Here is an 18,846-nt window from a genome sequence, read left to right as displayed (position 1 = left end):
GTTTAAGTTTGAGAATGAATTTAAATAATTCAATATAAATGTCTATATTGTTGAGCTGTGTTGTAGGGGCAAACAATAGGCCTTTGTTGAGTAGCTACCGTTCATCTTCACTAAGTTTTCTCTTAGAAAGGTTGAGCACAAGGTCTGTCTCTATTTGTTCCTGTTGATTTCCCTTGTGCTCGCTCTGGTAAATCTTCTGTAGGTGTTTTCTTGGGTTTCTTGATTTCATGGGTCTTGTGCCCCCCTCCTTCCGCTCCTCCTTGTGGAATTTGTGTTGGGATTGGATTTGTTGGTAATTGAAAACGGACCTGCTTCATTGAGGTGTTCCTGTTACCTTTTTTGTACCGTTTTATTTGGTTCACGTAACCTAAGCCATTTTCTACTGATGTTTGGCCATTGCTGTTTGTTTTGTCTGGTTCCAGTGTTTCACCTTCTGACTCAGCTTCTAAGCTTGCAGATGATGTGTTTGGTGTTTTACTTTTGGAGCTGGTCTTTTGGTATTGGTTGTATTTAGCTTGAAATGTATAGACCCTGTCCTCTTTATAGTCTCTTTCATCTCTGTAAGATTTCCTTAGTTTTCTTATTTTAATTTCATCCTGATAATTTTTTAAAATCCTGTACATCTTTGTGTAATTCCCTTCTTTTGAAGTTTCTAAAGATTTCATCTCTGTAATTTCTTAATCTTGTCTATTTGTTCCACTGTTCTCTTTTGTTCTCTTGTAGCATGTTCTATCAGACGTTCTATAATTTTCTTGGAACCATTGGTGAGATTCTTTTCCCATAACTCTGCTAGATCTTTATCCCTATCATCAATGAAGTTTGGAAAATGAGGATACATAGGCCTCTTGGAATGAGTTCATTTTTTAAATAGTTCTCCAATGAGACAATTTCCCAGTACTTGTCTATTTCTTTCTTCGAGGTCCTTTCCAATTTAAGAAATAATGATCTCAAGTCATCTTTTTTAGTGTTCAAATTAGTAAATGCATGGGTCATATCCCCTCTTGATGTAAATAAATTTGCAGTTTCTTATTGTCGATTACGTACGTATTCTGCCATTTTCACGTAACTTTCCTAGTAATACGCCTTGTGTCAGCCATTGTGTCAGTCCCAAAATAAAGTATATTCCACACAAAGTTGGCTTTTGAAGGGCTGCTTAATGTGGCGACACTAAATCCATATTTTTTAAATAGTTTCTCGTACTTGAATTAGTGAGTTAATTTCCTTGATTAACCGTCACATCCAGCAGAGTAAGGTGGTAGTAAGCCAACTGAACCACCTATAAAACCTAATCCATCAATAACTCAGACTTTGGATTGCGCCAGTAATTTAGTGCAGTTGGTTGTTTATTAAGTGTTGCTTGATGTAAAAGTCGCCCTATTAGATAACACGTGTTTCGGCTATTGTAGCCTTTTTCAAATCAGCGCCTGTATCTGATTTCCTTCAATTATACATATACATATATACAAAGTGATTGTTAGGATTGTATATTGAATAGTGTACACATACCATTTATTTATTGGAACCGCGTTCATCAAATATTACTTTGTTTGTAAGCATACAATATTTCGTATATGAACAAAAAGAGAAGGGGTTGGTGACGGGAAGGATTGTATAGGTTTTGAGAAAATCACAACAAGTTCAATTCACATTTACATGATAATAAATTAATACGAAAAAATCAAAGTAGAAGTAGAGAGAGAAAAAATAAAAGAAAAAATGGGGAGAGAAAAATTAATATTCACATGAGTACATTGCCAGAATATTTTAAACGCTATTACATTTTCCTTTAATAAGGTTATGCTAAGCATTGTTTACCTTATTGTTTCGCTATAATTTATAATTGGTCTTGGGTCTTTAACTGATTCAATGGGTTAAATCCCTGTAAATAAATCGAATGCAATTCTTTAAAATATATACTAGTTACATATAAATTTCTAGTTTCAAAGTCTTTCTTTTAAATATTTCAATTATTTGGTTTGTTTGGACTGCACCGATATAAATTGCTTATTTAAGTCTGCGAGTTGTAATAGTCATGAGAGTCATTCCCATAGAGTGTTCAGTATATAACCTGAACATTGCAGTTACTTTGTGTGCCAATGTCAATAAATCATCATACGTATATAAGCATCTGAGCCCCCTTAACAGCCGTTTTCCAGTCAAATACGCACTTGTATATGTTTACTAGTTCTTGTAATTATCTTATACCATCCCAACAGTCTTTCACATCTCAGAATCTACGTCTAACAGGCTTTACAGAGACTAAGCCTGTAATTGTCAGACGTTCTCTTACCTTCAGCTTTCCCAGCTTTGATCAATCGCACGCGTTGGCTATAGTCAAAGACGCCGGAATGGTGTCCCCGCATGGTTTTAGCTTCTTGTTGCATTGTGATGACAACACTTCTTTGTAAGTCCTTTCACTGTTTCTGTGAAAACTTGTCTAAAACATGGGCGCCATATTTTGGGCTGATTCCTATAGATTTGCACTGATATGTATGTTACGTGTGTAAGGAAAATGACTTATGTCAGATCCTCCGCGAAAGCAATCATAAATTACCTGATTACTCTGGATAAACTAATCAGGCATTGATCATTTCAATAAAAATACATGACGTACATTCGTAACTGTTACTAGTAACTTGTTATAGAAGTGACAAGAAAAGATATATTAGCAACAATAATAAGTGAGAGTGGGGAACCCATCCTAATTATTGATGTACTGTATTATCATATGAATGCATGAATGTTAGTACACATCTCTACATGATATTAGCAGACTTGATCTGATTGGCGTATGCAGCCAAATAGGAAATACAGTGTGGGTTAGATTTACATACACGTTCTTGTCATCCCTTGCCTGCTGATTCCATTCTAATTACCGTCAACCTTTGTTAATACTGATAGCCTTATTTGCGCTAAATTAAGATAATCAAGGTACTTTTACCTTAATATCATAATATTTTTTGTTTGGGACGGTCTTTATATTATAGAAAAGCCACCATTTCACTATCTGATTTAAAACCGGTAAATGTAGTGTTAAGTTGACAAATTAATCTCGCTTCTGCCTGGCGGAGAGTTTTCTCTCAGTTTCCTCCCCTTTTTCCCATTTTAATGTGACAGAGACCAATGAACCTAATACCTGTTTTACTCGCCATTTGATGTTTGTCTTGCCACTGCATTGCCAACGGGAGAAGCAGATCTTGGCTACCTATTTTTGCCAAGTGCTCCCTGATCTGAATCCTTAACTCCCTAATAGTACTGCCTACATAGATCTTGTCACATATGCACACAATGCCATAAACCACAAACTTCGTCTTACAATTAATTCCTTGTGTAATTTCTATTTCGTTGCCCTGATGGTCTACCTATTTGTTAGTTTTCTCATGTGCAAACTTGCACATAGTACAAGTGATGCATTTTCTGAATCCAGCATTGGCCGTTTGTAGCCATGAAGTATCGGTTGGTTTCTCAATTTCTGGTAAAAGTGAAGGGCTCAGTTTGTTCTTGAGTGTTTCTGCTTTTCTGAAAATTTTTCTTGATTTTGGATCAATGTAATTCCTAATGTTTTCATCTAGCTTCATAAGGTACCAGTGTTTTGTAAGTATTCTATTAATACCTTTGTGATCACAACTATATTTAGTGTCAAACCCAACTTTGGCTTGTACTTCTGATAGCATTTTTCTTTTATTGCTTAGTTCAAGTGTTTGTTCTTGTGATAATTCTTTTGTCTTGTTATATGCACGTTTAATGCATGCATCTGTGTAGCCTCTTGCAAGGAATCTAGATCTCAAAAGTGCACATTGTTGTTTGAAAGAGTTCTCAGTTAGGCAATTTCTTCTTGCTCGTACATATTCACCAGTCGGAATGTTGTAAATAGTTGATCTTTGATGGCAACTGGTTGCATGCAATGTTGAATTTACTTTGGTTTCCTTCCTCAATGTCTGTGTACTGAGACTGTTGTTCTCCACATATATTTTGATATCTAGAAAGTTAATTGTCTTTTGATTACATGAGCCAGTGAATTGGATCCCAAGATGGTTATTATTAATTCTATCTGTAAATTCTTGAAAACATTTGCTATTGCCATTTCAGACTATTAGAACATCATCTATATATCTCATCCAATGTATCAGTTCTTTTCCATAAACTATCTCCTTGTAAATGACAATGTCCTCAAAAAGTCCCATAAAGAGATTAGCTAATGCTGGGTCATATTTTGTGCCCATAGCTACCCCTTTTATTTGTTTATAGTAGTGGTTGTTGAAGTTGAAAATGTTGGATTCAAGTGTTAGCTTAAGCATTTCTTTGATCATTTGGATTTGTTGGTATAGTGATGCCGATTCTTCTTTGAATGTATGGTCAATAGTTTTGATAGCCCACTGATGTTGTATGGATGTGTACAATGCCTTTACATAAAGGCTCGCCAGTTGGATGTTCTCATTCCATTCAATCTTTTTAAATTTAAGAATCACGTCTGTGGTGTCTCGTAAGTACGATTTCAGTTTACTTGCTCTTGGTCCTAGTATGTTATCCAAATACTCTGATATATTTTCAGTTGCCCATCCTATCACGTTTAGCATAGGACGGCCTTCAGTTACGAAATCAAATTGCTTATGCACTTTAGGAAGGAAATACATAGTTGGCGTTACCGGTTCTTTAATCAGTAAATAACGTTTCTCCTTTTCCATTAGTAGGCCCTTCCTATGCCAATTATGAACATCTTCCTCTATCTGTTGGTTAAATACCTCTCTGGGATTGCCTGAAAGTAATGTGTAAGAACCAGGTGTTTCCAAGTGATTACTCGCCATTTTCAAGTAATCGGATCTTTCCATTAGGACAATATTGCCACCCTTGTCAGCCTCTTTGATCACCAAGGATGTATCTGATCTCAGATTATTTAAGGCTTCAACTTCCTTAAAATTCAAATTGTATGTTTGCGGTTTTGTACATTGCTTCTTGGTAAGTTTGTAAAAGTCCTCTGTGACTGTGTTATAAAAGGTATCAATAATATTGTCTTGCGGTAGTTGGGGCACAAATTTGGAAGATGGCTTCAGTTCTTTAATTTATAACATATCCGCTTGTATTCCCAAATCTTGTAAAATGTTAGTCATATCAAATGATTCTGCTTCGCTTATTGATCTGATTAAATGGATATCCTCTATCTCTTGAATAGTCATGTCACTTCTATCTATCTGTTTAGGTCTTCCATAATCCTCTGGTGCTTTAGTTGCAAAAAATGTCTTTAGTTTAAGTTTCAGAATGAATTTAAATAATTTAATATGAATGTCTATATTGTTGAGCTGTGTTGTAGGGGCAAACAATAGGCCTTTGTTGAGTAGCTACCGTTCATCTTCAATAGGTTTTCTCTTAGAAAGGTCGAGCACAAGGTCTGTCTCTATTTGATCCTGTTGATTTCCCTTGTGCTCTCTCTGGTAAATCTTTTGTTGGTGTTTTCTTGGGTTTCTTGATTTCATGGGTGTTGTGCCCCCCTCCTTCCGCTCCTCCTTGTGGAATTTGTGTTGGTATTGGATTCGTTGGTAATTGAAAATGGACCTGCTTCATTGAGATGTTCCTATTACCTTTTTTGTACCGTTTTATTTGGTTCACGTAACCTAAGCCATTTTCTACTGATGTTTGGCCATTGCTGTTTGTTTTGTATGGTTCCAGTCTTCACCTTCTGAGCTTGCCGATGATGTGTTTGGTGTGTTACTTTTGGAGCTGGTCTTTTGGTATTGGTTGTATTTAGCTTGAAATGTATAGACCCTGTCCTCTTTATAGTCTCTTTCATCTCTGTAACATTTCCTTAGTTTTCTCATGTTAATTTCATCCTGATAATTTTTTTAAATCTTGTACATCTTTGTGTAATTCCCTTCTTTTGCAGTTTCTAAAGATGTTATCTCCGTAATTTCTTGCTTAATCTTGTCTATTTGTTCCACTGTTCTCTTTTGTTCTCTTGTAGCATGTTCTATCAGACGTTCTATCATTTTCTTGGAACCATTGGTGAGATTCTTGTCCCATAACTCTGCTAAATCTGTATCCCTATCATCAATGAAGTTTGGAAAAATGAGGATACATAGGCCTCTTGGAATGAGTTCATTTTTTAAATAGTTCTCCAATGAGACAATTTCCCAGTACTTGTCTATTTCTTTCTTCGAGGTCCTTTCCAATTTAAGAAATAATGATCTCAAGTCATCTTTTTTTAGTGTTCAAATTAGTAAATGCATGGGTCATATCCCCTCTTGATGTAAATAAATTTGCAGTTTCTTCTTGTCGATTACGTAAGTATTCTGCCATTTTCACGTAACTTTCCTAGTAATACGCCGTGTGTCAGCCGTTGTGTCAGTCCCAAAATAAAGTATATTGCACACAAAGTTGGCTGCTTAATGTGGCGACAGTAAATCCATATTTTAAAATAGTTTCTCGTGCTTGAATTAGTGAATTCATTTCCTTGTTTAACCTTCGCATCCAGCAGAGTAAGGTGGTAGTAAGCCAACTGAACCACCTATAAAACCTAATCCATCAATAACTCAGACCCTTAACCTGACACCCATTGTTCGTAACATGTCACACAGTAATTTGGAGAAGATGTTAAATAAAAGTGGCGACAAACAAGATCCCTGAGCAACTCTGCATAAGAGTGGAATTATTAGGGAGGAGAAATTCCCCATTATGACAGCTGCAGATCTAGGACCTAAGAAAGATTTGAACCAGTCAGCCGCAGACTGGGAGCATCTACCAACTGTGGTGAGTCTTTCGGCGAGAAGTTCAGGTCAAATGCTGAAGAAAGGTCCAACCAGAGAAGCAATGCAGGATTACCTTTCTCTATAATGGAAGTGATATTATTCTGAAGGTAGAGGAGGCCTGTCTCAGTGCCATGATTGGCACGAAAGCCAGATTGTTCCCCGGCAAGGATGTTGTTACTTTCAACAAATTTTTGATATTGTATATACGCAATCTTGTCAATGATCTTCAACAAAAACTGAACATTATTAATCGGTCTAAAGTGGCCAGGTATTGAGGGATCAAGATTGTCTTTCTTTAAGAGAGGGGTAATCCAGGCCTCTTTGATGTTATTAGGTAGGTGGGATTCCTAAAAGGATTGATTAACGTGTGACGCAAGGGGGAAGGGTATCAGCGAAGTCCTTAAAAAGTTTAGCTGGAAAGGCATCCCCTTTGCAAGAGGAAGGTTTTAGATTGTGAATAATGTCAAGAACCTCTGATTCTGATACTCTTTCAAAAGAGAAAGCTTCAAGGGAGGTTTTAGCGCCTTGGTCAGGTCTCACTAGTGTCAGGAGATGGTTTGTGAGAGTGAGCAGTTGCTCTTTGATGGCCTGTTGTTGTTTCTCGGTTTTGCTGTAAACCGCCGTGGATGGCTTGGCACCAAGCATCGCTTTCTTGCGACACATTAATGGGCAGCGGATTTTTCAGTTCTTGCAAGATGGAAAAGATTTCTTTAGTATGGGATTTGGCATGATGAATTCTATCATTTAGGTGATTGGCTTTGGCGTTTTGGATTATTTCTTTATATCCTTTGACAGCCTGTTTATAACACACCATATGTTCAGTGGATGGAGCTTTTCTCCAAGTTCTTTCGGCTGCCTGTTTGACACATCTGGCTTTGAGAATATCCTCTGAAATCCACTTGTTCTGATTGGTGGATTTATTAAAGTTTGCTGGTTTAAGAGGGGCGAGCATATCAAATACACTGTTGTTAGCTGACCTGAATAACATAGAGGGAGTAGTGTTTCTGTAATGAAGGAAGATGTGGAATCACTAAGGGGGTCATTACGAGGTAGGCGGTAACCATGCTGCTATTAGCGGCATGGCTACCCCCTTACCGGGTACCGGGTCTGGGTTCCTTGAATGAGGAATTACCAGGCCATTCGACCTTGGAGTACCTGGTAATTCCTCATTCAATGAACCCGGACCCAGTACATCCCCATTCCCATTCGAGCCCCCATAGCGCTCAATGGGAATGGGGAGCATGCTAACAACAGGCCCGTTAATAACGGACCCATTCTTAGCATGCTGGGCTGCTCGCGGGACCCGCTAAGGCCACCTGGTAAAACCAGGCATCCTTAGCGGGTCCCGCAAGCAGAAACCGTAAGGAGGCGGTAAGGGGTTGACGGGTCCGGCACCTTTACCGGCACCGTTAACCCCTTACCACCAGAGTCGGAATGGCCCCCTAACGCCTTGAAAGTAGCTTGTGTCACATTTTTCTGGTTGCGCCAAGTTTTCAGAAGGTTATTCTTATTAGGCATATGGGTTGCTGGTGTTTGAGTCAGGCATTCAGAATTGATAAAGTGGTGATCGGACCAAATGCATTCCACAATTGTATGATGGCATTGTATTGTGTTATATTATGTATGGGAGTGAGGGGCCAGCATGCCCCTCCATACCTCCGTTCCTTTAGTACAAACTTGTACCAAGTGCCTCCAATGGTGGTGAGAGCCCCCCATCGCCCTTATGTAATACCAGCATCGGGTGACATTTGCGTAGATGGGGCTGTTGCATAGGACACGTGGCATCCATGCTGCGCCCCCTTGATTCCATCTTGGTAACTAGGAATAGCTGCGATAATACGAAAAGGCTTCACTCCCCTTTGCAGCACCACGCACACCACACACATGGCCCCCACCTTTTCTCACACTGTGTCTGGAAAACTTTGCGGCTCCGTTCTCACGCTCGAGCCGGAGGCAATCGCAATATATAACAGATGTAACATCTCATTCTTCCTCTGAGATCACTGTCCCGTGTGTGAACCGGCTTGAGCCAGGCCCTCTAACTCATCCATCTCCACAAATCTGTTCATGCCCCCTCACCCTCGCTATTGGAAAATGACTTCCAGTGTAACCCTGTGTCCCTGCAAGGTATTCTCTTGATGTACCATACATGTGACCTCTCCATGGTGCCCACCAAACATGCCCCCAGCTAACATCAGACCTTTGCCACAGTATATTGTCTCTCACTACTAACAAATGTCAAACTGCCTCAGATTCTTTACGCGTCCAGACCCTTGCTTCAATCAATGTTATTATATTGGTCAAGACCCTTAACCTGATGCCCCGCTTAAGCCTCAATAAGTAATGATGAAAATACATGAATGAAATTCATTAGTTTATAATGATTTGTTCAAAAAGAGTTGCAATGATTATTATTAAGAGCATGCTTCACTAAAATGTATTATGTAAGCTTAGTTAGTGGTAACCCCACTTTGCAGTGACCTGACCTTCACCCCTCCTGGATGCTGATGGCCGGACCATGTGATGTTCACCCTCCTGACAAAGGAGCAACCAATCCGGACGAGACAGTGCCTCGATGGACATATAGCCCTATAATGCCTATCCAATCCTGCACTGACTTAATACCCTATGTTAATTGCGTCATCTATGATGATTTTTCTCTTTATAATGGCGTGTAAATGAGATGTTTGCCAGAGCGCTCTAAGGTAGCAGAGTTTTTTGGATGCCAATTCTATATAAAATATTTTAAACTCTCGCAACCTGTCCTTTTAGCCTCATTCCCCGTCTGGGGTGTGTCTTATTTATTCCTAATGCATGTGGTAAGACGGGGAGGGCTCTTCCATTTGGTGACCCCCGCAACGTGATTTGGGACAGGTGCCTCGAGGCCCGTGCCGTGCGACGAGATCCGGGACACCCCCCAGCAAAACCATCGCCTCTGCGGTCGACCAGTCTGTGCGCACAAACGAAAAGGGTCCAAGGGTTCCCGGTTAATGAATACCCAACTGAAAAAGGTGCTCGCCAAGGCGGGCCACAGCTTGGTTGTGGTGCGGACCAGATTGTGGATATACCATGAATGGCGGCCCTCGGACCACCTGACTGAACAGTGAGTGCCGGTTGCGAAAGTTCCCAAGAGGTAAGGGAGTGGTAAAGGAAAAAGGGAATGGGCAACAGAGTGGGCAAGGAGACAGTTGGGGTCTGCGTGAATGAGACTGAGGCTTTTTCTAATATATCCTTTATATGGCCATTAGGTTTTGTGGAGATAAAGAGGTAAGGGAGGAGTAAGGAATCCTAGCACGAACAGGGTAGAAGGCAGCGCCGCATAGCATTGTCTCGTCCTGTGCAGGTAAATAAGTGAAGATAAAGATAATAGGAGTCTCATATATGTAGTAGACTCTGAGTAGTAATTTAGAATATTCTTTTTCCGTGTGAGCAGAATTCTTGGTAAGGTAGCGAAAGGGGAGTAAGAGGTGGGGAGTGCATGAGAAAGCTAGAGCAGTGGGTAATAAACCAAGGTAATTGAAAGAGGGAGTAAAGCGCGCAAGTAGTATATGTTACATGTTATATGTTTTTACATCTTATATTTTCATGTGTGTCAAGGTGTTGATTTGTTATTAACCATTTACATGCCTGCAAGCTGAAAAACAAACTAAGGCTGATTAAGAAAATTGAAAATGCAATGTATATGTAAATGAAAATGTTTTGAGTAATGGTAAATGCCAGATATTTGTAGTTGAAATAAATTATGGTCTCAGTAAGTGGTGAAAAGGGAAAGGTTGTTGAGAAAGTGTTGGTACCAAAAGGAAAAAAGAAGGTTCCATAAAACAGGGAAACGAGAAGAGTGTCAACTAAAGGTCTGTGAAGCTATAAACAGGAAACAATACTATCATGGGGGGGCCAACGTCATTAGCACATATTTGCCAAAATCTTCCATTCTATAGCAAAAAGATACAGAAGTACCACGATCAGTGGGTAACGGAGATAAAGGGAGACAGCACAACACCCATTTGGCCAGAAGGACGATCTTTTGATAAGAGAGAATTGGATCTAGTGTCCACACACCTGCTGGCAAGATACAAGGGGAAGCAGTTACAGAACATAAGGGAAGTGTTAGATTTGTGGCGGAAGTTTGAGGAAATAACACCCGTATGCGAGGTAAATATGGATAAGACATCCGAGAAAGAGAAAGCGCTGGAAAAAATAGGTGGGACAGCAGGGGGAGAATGCACGACAACTACAGCAGAAAGTGACACAACTAAAATATACCCACTGATGACGAGGCCTGCAGTAGTATATAGTGAGCCCCAGTATGTGTCCACATGCCCCACCCCGACTACTTCGGCAGTGACAGCAGCCACTGCACTGCCCCCGTATGACAGAGGGGGGCTTTACGGCCCAACTTGTGCCCCACCAGTGAATTTAGCATGACTTACTGGAGACCTAGACAGACAGCTTGCACATGCACAGATGGAAATAACACGATTAAAATCGCTATGTGATAGAGGCCAGATGTTGCCAGGGGGAGGGGAAGTGCCACCATTAGCATCGGCAGACCTCACGTCCCCACCAAGTGTTGCAGGAGAATCGGTGCCGGCAACGCCAGCCCCGTACAAGCCGGCGTCAACACCAAGAGGGCAAGAGCAGGAGTGGCAATCGGGAGAGTTTTTGTTCCATTTAAATGGTAAGCCTGTGAGAATAATACGACCAACAACCCCAGATAGCCAGCGTGGGGAATAACAAGAAGAAAGGGAGCAAGAAGAAGAAGTAGAGGAGGTTTGGAGCGATATAGACAAATATGAAGAAGGGGTAGTAGCGGTGGGATCTCCGCTGCCATTCCATTTTGACGAACTAGACGAAAGGGCGCCACCAAGGTCCCAAGGGAGGTTAAGACAACGAGTAGGAAACATGCTGGTGTGTAAAACAAGAAGGGAACGGTAAGTAAGACAAGAAGACAACACAGGAAGGACGTACTACATTCCGTGGGCCCAAATGGATAAGTACAATTTGTTGAAACTTCTCCCCCCACTTTCGGGCGGGGCGGTGAAATGGATACACGCATTTGAAAAGAACACAGCAGGAGTCCCATTAGCAACAGCGGATGTAAAAAATGTTGTTGGTGTCCGTTGTTGGTGATCAAACAGACACAGTGTGGGTGAAGGAGGGGTTCCCGGGAGTGACAATGAGTTGTGACCGCCATGATGGATCGCCATTCAATAAGGTTAGAGCACAGGTATGGGATACATTGTGGAGAACATTTCCAGACATTCCAGATTTACACTTAGTGATGCAGTGCACGATGCAAGAGGAGGAGGAGCCTAAGCAATTCATCTTCCGGGTGCAAGACCTGTGGAGAAGTGAAACAGGATCAATCCACCGCCTTGTTCTATTTCATAATTATAAAAGGGCTCCCAAAGGAGGTATAGAAGGCCTTGGATAAAATAGCTGGGATAGAAGCCAAGGGTTGGCCTGAGATTCAAAGCATAATTGTACACCACTGTAGGAGGATCAAAGAAAGAGAAAAGGAGATAGCACAGAAAAGGTTGGCAGACAAAGCAAAGTTAGTACAGAATAAGTTACTGAAGGTTGCAGCGTTGAACGCAGCAACATCAACTAATAGGAGCAGTGAAGGGGATGACGGAGCAGGAAACGCACCAGCCAGAAGGGCCGCAACATGGGCTGCAGAAGGACAAGAACAGTGGGACAGAGAAGAACAATACAGAGGGCCTCAATGGCAAGGAAGACCAACAAGAGGACGAGGTGGGTACATGAGGCCACGAGGGGGATTCGGAGGAATGGGAAACAGAGGATTTGGTGGGCCTGGGATGAGAGGAGGACCGCAAGGATCATGTTGGAACTGTGGGAGGTGGGGACACTATTCATGAGACTGTAGAATGCGTCCTGTGGGTTACTTCCAAGGGCAGCCCCCTGTGGGAAATGAACAGCAGAATGGACATCCACACCCGGGTAGTCCCTATGGGTTACCTATGGAAGGGGGCAGACAAAATGAGCAATATTACAATGAACCCCAAATGCCACAAAGACAGCCACAACGAGCAGCAGCAGCAACACCAGCAACAACAGAGGGGGGTGCAACAACATTTTTGCGACATCTGCTAATGGTGAACCTGCACCCTTTCGCAGCGCAGCGGTGGTAGGAGATAATGGGCCTCATTACGACTCAGGCGGTAAGGGTTTTACGGCGGCGTAAACAGCGCCGACCCTTACCGTCTGAGTACGAGGTCCCTTAGCGCCATGGCGGATTTAACACCTGCTTTTAGCAGGTGTTAAAATCCATGGCGCTAAGGGACCATGGAGTTAATTACGCCACCGTAATTTACGGTGGCGTAATTAACGCCTTCCCCACTCCCATTATGCCCTATGGGGCAAAAATGGGAATGGGGAAGGGTAAATGGGGATTGGGGACTTACCGCCCCGCCAAGGTCGGAATGGGGCGGTAAGTCCGCCAACCACCATGGCGTAAACGTAGTTTACGCCATGGTGGTAAAGTCACGGCCCAGGCGGTAACTTACCGCCTGGGTCGTAATGAGGCCCAATGTTTTCTCAGTGCCAGGGACTAAGAGGTATGCCAATTAGGACAGCCCACAGAGAGCACTCGCATGTCCAGTCCTATTCACTACCCTACTACCATACGTGCAGAAGAGGAACCACTAGTGGGAGAAGAGATAGGAAACAAGCAGTTTATCTTCATAGTAGACTCAGGAGCGGAAAAATCATGTTTTATGGAAGGGCAGTTTCTGCTCTCGGGAAGACATTTGGAAATGCAGGGGTTCTCTGGGGCTATTTTAAAAGTTCCTTACACTAAAGACCTTGACATAACAGTGGGGGGAAAAACAGTGCACGCACCCTTACTGTATCACAAAGACGCACCAATCAATTTGCTAGGAAGAGATTTGTTGAGTAAGTTAAATATGACAATCTCGTTTACTGAATGGGGAATAGTGTGTTCAACCCCAGGAGTCTACCCCGTACGGTCAATGTTGATGATCAGCACTATGACAAACGTTGTCACGAAGTTGCGGTAAGAGGGGTGCCCATTGACATGGACATGTTCATTTACGGCTTCAGAGTGTTAGCTCGAGTGGTGCCAGACATAACAAGAAAGGAATGGAAGGTACCCTCAGACTTTATCTTTTGTCCAATTGTAAATACAGACCTTGTGCCAGGAGCCATTTTGTCTATTGATCTAGAGGGAGTTCAGGTCTCAAGCAAACTTATCCCAGTGATAGGACTGGACACACATGGATGTGAGTGGAGAACAGTACTGTGCATAGACCCAAACATAATTTTGCGCGATTTAACTGATGAAGAGTTGTTCACTGACAATGAGAGTGATAGGAAGATAATAATCAAATAAGTATACCATGCAGCATCATGATCCAGTACAGGGAAATACACAATCCTCTCATGGCTAGTGTCAATGCACCGCCCACTATATTTGAGGAAGACATGGAAAGGGTACTGCCAGAAATTTGGACCACAGATCCCGATGACATAGGGTTATTGCATGAAGTAACACCAGTTAAGATAAAATTGAAGCCAGGTGCCATACCCCCAAGGGCTAAGCAGTACCCACTAGCAACGGAAGCTGAAGAAGGGATTAGAGAAACAATAAGTGCTCTACTAAAACAAGGAATAATAGTACCATCCAACTCCCCATGAAATACAGCAATTTTTCCCATCAAAAAAGCAAAAGTATGGGGTGGAGAATGATACAAGATTTACGCCCACTCAATGACATCATTCAAAAAGAAATCCCATTAGTGCCAAATCCGGCATCAATATTGTGCAGCATACCCAAATACGCCACATGCTTTACAGTAGTGGATCTGAAGAATGCTTCCTTTTCGATCCCACTTGACACCAGTTCTCAGTACCTCACAGCGTTCACGCTAGGGGGGAACAGATACGAACACTGCAGGTTACCGCAGGGATATTGTGAGAGCCCCAGCATTTTCAATAGGATCTTACACGAAGATCTTGGAAACATTGATGTAGAGAGCACAATAATACAGTACGTAGATGATTTTCTCATCTGCAGCAAAAGCGAAGAGCAGTGCAGAGCAGATTCTGTAACGTTGTTGAATTGTTAGCCACAAAAGGATATAAAGTAGACAAAGGAAAATTGCAATACTGCCTAGCAGAAGTACTGTACCTAGGGCAAATAATCTCCAAAGATGGCAAAAGAATACTTCCTGACAGAGCAGCTGCTATACGCCACATGATAATACCAAAAACAGTAAAAGACAAGCAAAAGTTTCTCGGCATCTGTAATAACTGCGATGATGATGCAGTATTTCAAGTTATGAGACATGATTGCAAACGCACTAGTTCTTGCGAACCCAGATTATGACAGGGAATTTTACCTAATTTCACATTGCAGTGGCACACTGATGACCGCCGTATTGACACAGAAAACATCATTAGGCCACAAGCCACTGGCCTATTACAGCGGAACGCTTGACGCGGTAATGCAAGGCCACTTCATGTGCAAACAAGCTCTCACTGCAGCGGCCTTCGCCATTGGAAAAAGTGCCACAATCGTGATGGGATGCTCAGTAACATTGTACGCAGAGCACTCACTATTTGCAATTCTAGAACGGTCCAAATCCACCTTGACAACACAAAGGGCAACGGCCTACGAAATAATAATATCCAGCCCAAATGTCCATGTGGTCAGATGTAAAACAGTCAACCCAGCCACATTCATTACTGTACCTTGCACCATGGAAGACATGCAGGAACATGATTGTGCTACATATGAGGGGTCCATAGACAGTGAAACAGGGGAGAAACACATGGGGATGGCAGTGGTGAGAATGGAAGAAGAGAACTATGAAATAATTGTCCAAAAATGCCTCCCTTCTCACTACTCTGCACAAGCGGTGGAATTGGTGGCGTTAATTGAAGCATTGCATACAGCGAAAGGATGCACGATAACTATATACTCAGATTCAGCATATGCCATAACAACGGTACATTCAGGATTGTCACAATGGCGACGAAGAGGGTTCCAAAGGGCAGACGGGTCGCCGGTACAACATGCTGCATTACTAAATGAACTAATAGAAGCATTAGAAGAACCATCAGTAGTGGCAGTGGTGAAATGCCAGGCCCATACTAACAACACAGACGCAATCTCATTGGGGAACGCGGCAGCAGACACAGCGGCGAAAGACGCTGCATATTTCAATGTGCCCCCATCAATCGAATGCATTGTCAAAACGCCCAATGCACAACCATCAGAAGAAGGGTATAGCAATACACCAATAACAGAAATAATAGAGTTACAGAGAAGAGCACCAATAGAAGAGCAATAGTTGTGGGCCAAATGAGGGTGTAAACAATCAGGAACAGATCTGATCTGGAGACAGGAAGTAACTGGAAAGGCAGTGATGCCAGTGGAGCTATTAAAAAATAGCGTCCCAGCAGCTGCATTTCCCGGCCCATGTAGCCAAACAGCATATTGCAGGAGACATACAAGAGCATTGGTGTGCTCCCAACCTGCAGGAACATTTGTCAAAATTCACCACAGAATGCATCACATGTCAAACATACAGTTCAGGGATGACCCTAAGAACATTGCAAGGAACTCTGCTGCATCCGGTGGGGCCCTTTAGAGAGCTCCACATTGATTATGCGGACATGGGGGAGAGATGTAATGGGGCAAGGTACTTGATTGTGGTGGTATGCCCCTTCTCAAGGTGGGTGGAAGCAGGGCCGTGCCCCCACCCGGACGCGACATGTGCTGCTAAGTTTATGGTACGGCAGGTATTCTCGAGGTGGGGAATTTGCGATGTAATAAGATCAGACAATGGCACACATGTTGTGAATGACCTCTTCAAAGAAGTGACATCACACTTAGGGGTTAAGCACAAACTGTGTTCTATTTATCACCCAATGACTAACGGGGTGCTAGAAAAGATAAAAGGCCTGCTTAAATGTAAATTGTCAAAGTTGTGCAACACACTCAAAAAGAACTGGGTTTATTGCCTGCCCCTAGCTCTGTTCCAACTCAGGACACAGCCAAGCAAAGACCACCATTTAAGCCCCCACGAAATAGTGACGGGCAGGCGTATTCACACACCACTCTCCCCAATAAGAAAAGTATCAGATGCGCACCGGGCTGCCACAGTGCTGGGGGAAGAATTTAAGGAATACCTTACCCAGTTGACGCGCGCAGTACGCATCATAGCATGACAAATTGCACCATCCTTTACTGAGAATGCTGCGACAGACACGTCAATGCTGGCCCCAGACAGTCCAGAAGGCCCATTAATGCCAGGCGAAAATGTATATATGAGGCGTTTTGTTCGGCGGTGGAACTCGCTGAGGTTTCTTGGACCTTATGAGGTCATTTACTGTACACCCACAGCTGTGAAAATTGGGTGCATCTCTCAGATGTGAGGAGAGCACATAATAGCACACTCCCTCAGTGTGAGCAAACCAACAGCACTGAAATTACTGAGGGAATGAAACAGTAATTGCAAAAACAGCAATGAATATGCATGTGTTTATATGGTGCCCTCTACATCTATCTGTCTCTATCTATCTCTCTCACTCTCATTTTCCCTCAATACCTTTCTCTACAGTATCTCCTTCTGCCCTCCCCATCAACTTTAAAAAAAATAATTATAATAATAATGTTTTTGTGTGTACGGAAATTATGGTAGTTGCTAAGTAAAATGAGAAGTGAGAAGAAAATAGCTATATTAAGATATGCATAACAATAAATAAGAAACTAATAAGAATAATATGACAAAAAAGTAATGAATTACATGATGAAATGAATTAATGAATGCTTGTCACTTAATCATTTTATATCGCCCCTTCAGGTAACACAATGGCCGGAAGGAGCACGCTCACAGATAATGGTGTAATGTTTGTTAGCGATAGGGTTGCCAATAGGGCCAATACGTACAATAATGTCGAGTGTGCCTTGAAATATTGTGCTATATTGTTTTCTGTAATGTTATTCTTTATGGCCTGGTATTATACGTTGCTATGTCTTGTTCAGGATATGAAAAGGTGGGGAGCGGGGCGCAGCTAATACGAGAAGGGTCAGTACATATCTAAAAACAATGTGGAAAGATAATTATTCTGCTAATGATTATTCTACTGATACAAACCACACTATGATGCACTTTAATGACACAACAACAGCCCTCCCACTTCCAATTGTTGCTATAAAACCATATAATGATAATGAAAGAAATGAGTATGATGGTGACTACTTTTAGCACAATGAACTTAACCAAAGGAATGTTAATGCACAGACAACCAGAGACCCTACCTGACTTTATGCTGCTACTACTCACGAATTGCCAGACCTGCCAGCTAAACATGCTGCGAATGATGTTAATGACACAACATGGGCAGGGGTATTCCCAATACACTACCGAAAGGTTAGGAGTTATTGAGAAGGGGGAAAAAGGAGAGGGAAAAGGGGGGCGGGTGGGAAAAGATATGACATCTACCACAGCCTGGGGTTAGACGAAATAGAAGACCCCTGCCACCCTGACCAGTCAAATAAATGGTACACGGCAAAACAAGCTACAAATGAAAGCTGCTATGTCTGCTCGCTCATACCGCACGCATCAGAGACACCCAAAATACTAGTGCCACAAAAGGGTACCCTTGTCAGACGCCCAGTGTTTAATTCATCCCGTATTGTGTAGAAATCGGATCACCTTCCAGGCACACACAGTTACGACAGAGCTGCTGCAGAACGAGAGAACATGCACAAGCAGGCGCCAAGGAGTGATTTGAATTAAGGAACCATTCTTCATCATAAAAGGAATAAGATTTGCGGAGAATAAATGGCACAATGAAATGATTGAGTTCAAAGCTGAGGCACTCAGAGGACTCACAGAAGAGAACTTTAAATGGGTAAAAGAAACGTGTGCCCCCGTCTGGTCCCAGCACATCGCCAAACTCACGTGGGTCACTGCGCTAAAAAAACCAATTAAAACGCAAAAAGAAATACCACATGAATTATGCTTTCACAGAGAAGGAAAAGTGCCCATGGGCGCCAACAAGCAGTGCAACAAAACAATAATAATTCCAGACATGAAGAAAGGGACAGCAGCAC

Source organism: Ambystoma mexicanum, chromosome 10 (assembly GCF_040938575.1).
Source record: "Ambystoma mexicanum isolate Mex_15411 chromosome 10, UKY_AmexF1_1, whole genome shotgun sequence".
NCBI classification, from domain to species: domain Eukaryota; kingdom Metazoa; phylum Chordata; class Amphibia; order Caudata; family Ambystomatidae; genus Ambystoma; species Ambystoma mexicanum.
The sequence above is the reverse complement of the archived record's forward strand: the minus strand, read 5'-3'. Positions refer to the sequence as shown.